Below are 6,212 nucleotides of genomic sequence, written 5' to 3' on the forward strand. Positions count from 1 at the left end.
ATCCCAGTCACACCTGAAGCTGAGGCAGGCATATCAAAAGTTCAAAGACAAACTCAGCAATGCAGTGAAACCTTTTCTCAAAATAAAACATACAAAAAAGCCTGGCAATATGGCTCAATGGCTAAGCACCCTTGGGTCCAATTGCTGTACAAAAAACAAATAATAATAATAATAATAGTTACATCTCCTTTGTAAATTACATACTCACCTAAGGAATGTGGCTATCGTCTCACCAATGCTTGCTGTAGAGGTGATATGAAGTCTGGGGATCAGCGCTTCACACAGTAGAACCAGTATTTTTCAGGGGTCTCCAAAGCTAGTTGAGTTCCAAAACTACTCTGATCTGGAGAGGAATGAGGTTAGCTCCTCCTGCAGTTTCCATTTATTGAGGCGCTGACGACCACACCCTGTTCTCCAAGTGATTAGATTTCATGAAGCTTCCAATAGGAATTAGTATGAGTCATTATGATAGTATAAGTGATTAGGTTAGTAAAATAGATTAGGCTAGGATGGGTTTTTAATTTCAAAATAGAGAAGATTGATTTAGCACTTTGGCTAATCTTGATCAACAAACCTTTACAAGCACCACCTCCCACACACTTCCTGAAACATCCTGACACTCCAGACACACCATGTGTAACCACATTGATCACACTGGCATAGAAGTTTGTAAGATTTTCTGGCTCCTAAATGTCCTCATAATGTCTTGAGTCCCTAGTTCCCTGCCTGAGCCAGGGGCTACCCAGCTTTTTCTTACTTTTCTTCCACAGCAGACAGGGCACACTATTCCTTGGCAAACTCTAGGCAAGATTTTCTTGTTATGAGAGTATATAATATGTCTCAAAATAGAACAATAAAAAATTTCATTAACATTTTACTAGCTAGTTACACATTTCAAACATGTGCACATTCCATATATGGGCCTCAACTTGTTTTCTTACTTTGGCTCCACAAATATGAAATATCTGTTGAAATTTAAAAAGATCTCATTGAAAAGTTAGTAGTCAAAATTATGAGCCTGGTGCTATGGGTACAAGTTGTAAAGTAAAAGCATGTGTTGACAGCCATGTTTTCTGAGTCTAGAGCCTGTTCGCAAGAAAGTGTCCCAAAATTTCTTTAACTATTTACACAAATTGCAATGTAACATCATCAACAACAACAACAACAACAAAATTACAGTAGTGTATACAGTGGCAAGGAATACTTTAAAAGAAATAGTTTTTGTCCCAACGTTCCCAAAACTTGATAATTGAATTTAACATGGATGCCGCCATTTTCTTATGCATTCTTCAATTAATGATTTAGCTCTGACTGTGCTACATTTTTGGGATACATGGAAATCGTTACCCAATCTCTAAACCTTTTATTTTACTGTTTTGTATATTTCAGGATAATGATTGTATAAAGTTTTAACAATTGTACTTTTAACAAATTATCTTGGATTCCAAAGGCAAAACTAATCTTTCCTGGGGACCATGATTTTTATAAATGCCTCCAAGAATTTTTTTCTATTGCTTTACTAATTTTTTCTAGTATCAATCCTTTCCTTGGTATACTACAGTATCTATTAACCAAATAATATATATTATTAGAAAATATTCATAACTTTTATAGGATAAAAGGTAGACTACACAGAAAATATTTGCCTCAGAAATGGTTAATAGTTAAGTCTGGGTTAAACCTTGTTCCAATAAAGATTTAAAAATCTTAAAGGAATATCCAAAAGGATAGCAATCTTTTCAGTAGCAGAGCTTGCAAACAGCACTGAAAAATATTAATAGACACCCAACAATAGGCTTGTGCCTGTGAGAGATCCTGAGGCCTGGACATTGACTGTGAAGGTGGAAATCATAACATGTGAGTGGTAGGGCGCCCATCTCCCAACCCTCTTCTTCTCTGCTGTCACCTCCATGGGGTCTCTGGATCCTGAAGCACTTTTGCATTAATAGTAAGATTGTCCTTCCCAGGTCAGTCTTCCTCTTTTATGTGGTGCTGGGGAACAAACCCAGGGCCTTGCCTGTGCTAGAGGAGTACTCTACCACTGAGCCACAACCCCGCCTTGAAGCATATTTTATTAAACAAGCTTTCAACAATTATTCAGCTATATAGTCTTGTATATTCCAGATAATCAGTTGATAATAGAACCTTTTTTCCCCATGCCTAAAATATTTATTAAAGGTAGCTTGCTAACTGGAGGAAAAGTCCTTGACAATGAAAATGCAGGGATCTCCAGAGTGATGTCCTTGTTACTGCATGCATTGAGTAAACATTTGGAATGACGCGCAGAGACATATGTGCATATTATGTCCATCTGGTCCAAAAATATGAAATCATCTGCCCAGCAAATTTGACAATGCAAATGGTTTCTCCACACCAGAGGAAAAAAAAAAGTTATAATTTGCTCATCCTGGAACCACATTCTGTGCAAAGAGAACACATGAAACTGGGGATGGTGGTACATGCCTGCAATGCAACCAACTCAGGAGTCCAAACAGGAAGAGTCTAACTTTGAGGCCAGGCTCAGCAACTTAGAGAGGCCATAAGCAACGTAGCAAGACACACTATCTCAAGAAATAAAAAGGGCTCGGGATGTGACTCAGTAGTAAAGTACCTCTTGCTTTAATTTCTAGTAACTCGCTGCCCCCTCACATAAACTATGGATATCATTTTGGAAATATGTAAATGGTGACTGCACAGAATGAAAGACAGAAAAGCAACAATAAAGAGGGTATGAATTTTGGAAAAAAAGGAATAATACAGGTAATATTAGTAGCAATATAAAATGGTAAAAACACAAGTGATTTCTATTCAAATTTATGCTGCTTCATTTTTTTTCTCTGCAACTTATTGAGTAACAATTAAAGTAGACATCAAATTCAAAGGTGCTTTAACACAAAAAATCATACCCACCTCTTTCTTTTTTGTTTTGACATGAGTCTCATTACATTATTTAGGTCCTTGCTAATTTACTGAGGCTGGCTTGTGATCCTTCTTCCTCAGCTCCCTAGGCTGCTAAAGTTACAGTGTGTGCCATTACACAGGGCTATTGACCATTAAAAAATTCTTCATCTCTTAATAATCTCTGAATCATGATATTATCCAACTATTCTTATTTTAGCATAATTCAGTTAATGCTTTCTTTCCTATTACCTAAGAAGGGAGAAAATAAAAACAATATTTAGTGATCAGCTCAAAGGAAATTAACCAATCAAATCTAATAAATCAATCTAATCTAATAAGTCAATCTCATCTAATAAGTCAATATAACTTAATCTAGTAAATCTATCTAATCTAATTAGTCAATCTAATCTAATAAGTCAATCTCTAATTAGCTCTTTTTTATTTCTCGGTTCTTCCATATTCTAGGGGAGTTTTTGACAATCCAAGGAACCAGTACTCTGTGAAACTCCTCTGAACCCAGTTCTAATCACTAGGCTCCAGCTCAACTCTAGGATTTCCTATTCAGAGATTTTGGAGGCTATCCATGGGGTCCTGAAGGAATCCCAATGCTATGAATCCTCTGCACATTCATGAGGGCAGTGAACACTGTATACAAATGTTTTATTATTTAAACTATTTAAATGCTGACTAACAGACAAAAAGTGTGAATAGAAAATTAGCAAACAAATTCTGAGAGATGGGCCTCGCACAGTGGCAGAGGCCTGTAAACCCACAGGCTCCGGAGGTGGAGACAGGAGGATTCCAGGTTCAAAGCCAGCCTCAAAAATTCAGAGAGGCACTAAGCAACTCAATGAGAACCTGTCTCTAATAAAATAAAAAAAAATGGGGCTGGAGATGTGGCTCAGTGGTCAAGTTCTCCTGAGTTCAATAACCAGTATATATATATATATATATATAATTCTGAGGGATGAAATCTACTAAGAAAAATAAAAGAACATGTACTACAAAATTATTTAAATTGCTAATTTTCTTTTTTCTGAAGAGTCATAAACCCTACAACAAAAAGGGAAACAAAAGAGAAAGAAAGTTTAGTGAGGAAAGAAAGAATGGGGTAGGTAGGGCAAGAAGGAGAAGGAGAGAAAGGATTATTCCTATGTCCATGGTTATCATTCAGCATCCCAAATAGCAGTCAATATATTTATTGTGAAACTTTATTACAACTTTTACATTAGATAACACCTTACCAACCAACTTGTGTACGGTTAACAAATGCAAGTAGACTATTTCTAGAACACATGTTTTGGGGGATTATTTCTAAACTAAGGGCAGGTTCAGATAATTTAATCATAGAAGCATCTACCCATTTGTTTAAAGAATTTAAAACTTTCATTTACACCAGAGTTAACTCACAAGAGGTTTTCACAATGTGATAAATGTGGTATAGGAAAGATGGAGAAATCTATCATGGGTAATAACTCAGAATTACAGATTTTTGATTGCCAAGACTGATAGATGAGAAAAAAAAAATAATTTTGGTGATTCAGTTGTTTTTTCCAGCCTTGAATCATATGAGAATATTAGAATAAAATCTCTAAATCTAAAGCAAAAAACCTAAAAAAAAAAATCCTAAAACGTAAAAGTAAGTAGTCTAGCTATATCAAACCAAACTATTCCTCAAAGCAGTCCCATTGTAACTTTGTTTTACAATTTTTTTGAATCCATGGACCAAGTATTATCATGTGTATATAAATAAGAAAATTCAATTCACCCTTTTAAATAATATATTTTATATAATTCAAAACATTCACCTTTACAAAAAATCTGCATTTTTTTTTTGGTAATAGATTATCCAGAATCGTTGTTGCATATGATTAGGAAATAGAAAATGATGTGCCATTGGATAATTCTAAATAAATGTTTAGAAAAAGTATACCAAAAAACCCAGATTATTTTGGTATTGTGTGTTTGATTTCTAATATTTACACACACACTTACTTATGGATGTTATATATATATTTACACACACATATACATGTATATATGTATGTATAGTCACTCCTCCACATAAATATGATCCATCATATTTCCTTCTGCACTAAAATAAAATTGTAATTTTGTACCATAACCAAATGAAAACTCATTCACAACTAAATATCCTTTCTGATTTCCAACCACATTTCTGAAACCTCTTAGCTCCTCGCTCACCTGATTTTTCAGCCTTTGTCTTGGATCAATTAGTATTCTCTCATGGAGGACTATTTTGACCTCTTCAATGTTATTCAACTTGCTTACCATATAAGGCCATTACCCATTATTTTTTATGGAATTTGATAATATTTCAAATATAGCTTTCATACTCTTATTATTTATTATTTTCTGATTTTCCAACTGTGATGATTAATTTTATGCATCAGTTGCACCAAGGTTTTAATCAAAGTAATCAAAATGTGCTGGGCAGAAATTTTTTAGACCTTTTTAACATTTAAATTAATAGACTTGGATTAAATCAGGTTAACTTCCAAAATGTGAATGGGCCTTATCCAATCAGCTGAAGGATATCCAATCAGAGAAAAGGACTAAGGTACTCTGAGGAGAAAGAATTCTGCTTGCAGGCAGTCTTCAGGTTTGAGACTGCAACATCAACTTTTCTCTGGGTCTACAGCCTATTATTTTACCCTGAAGATAGACTTGTTGGTATCTATAGACACATGGACCAATTTCAGGTATACATATTCAAATGGATATATATTTGAACATAGAAATATAGATATATAGATTTATTTGTTTTTTTTTTTTTTTGGATAACCTTAATACACCCACTAAACAATCTAAGAGTTTTGAAAACTGCTGGCTTAACTCATTTTGTTGTTTGTGTAGTTATCAATATGCATTGTTTCACTAATGCAAAGAATGGTTTTTGAAACTTAATAAATACATGCTCATCAGTAACAAGCAGACCCTGTCATAGAGATGAAAACAAGAAACAATTTGGATGTATAATATCTCTGTTTTCTAAAACTACATTAATTATGATTTTGAAAAATTCTATCTAGGATCTCTCATTTATTATAAAAATAATATTTCTCAAACCATTCATTAATATTTTTTTGTGAGGTAAGGGAGAATTTCATGGTGTGACAAGGTTCTTTCAGCCTATAATGTGATTAGTAATAAGTTTCACAGAATTTATACTTTAAACAAATACACATTTTTGGTGTATACAAAGACCTGCAACATGTCTATACATTCAGCAAGATTTGGAGAGTACGAATAGTCAAACTTTGAAAAAACTGACTATATTGATAATGTAG

The sequence above is a fragment of the Marmota marmota genome, unplaced genomic scaffold (genome assembly GCF_001458135.2).
Source record: "Marmota marmota marmota unplaced genomic scaffold, marMar, whole genome shotgun sequence".
Classification (NCBI taxonomy): Eukaryota; Metazoa; Chordata; class Mammalia; order Rodentia; family Sciuridae; genus Marmota; species Marmota marmota.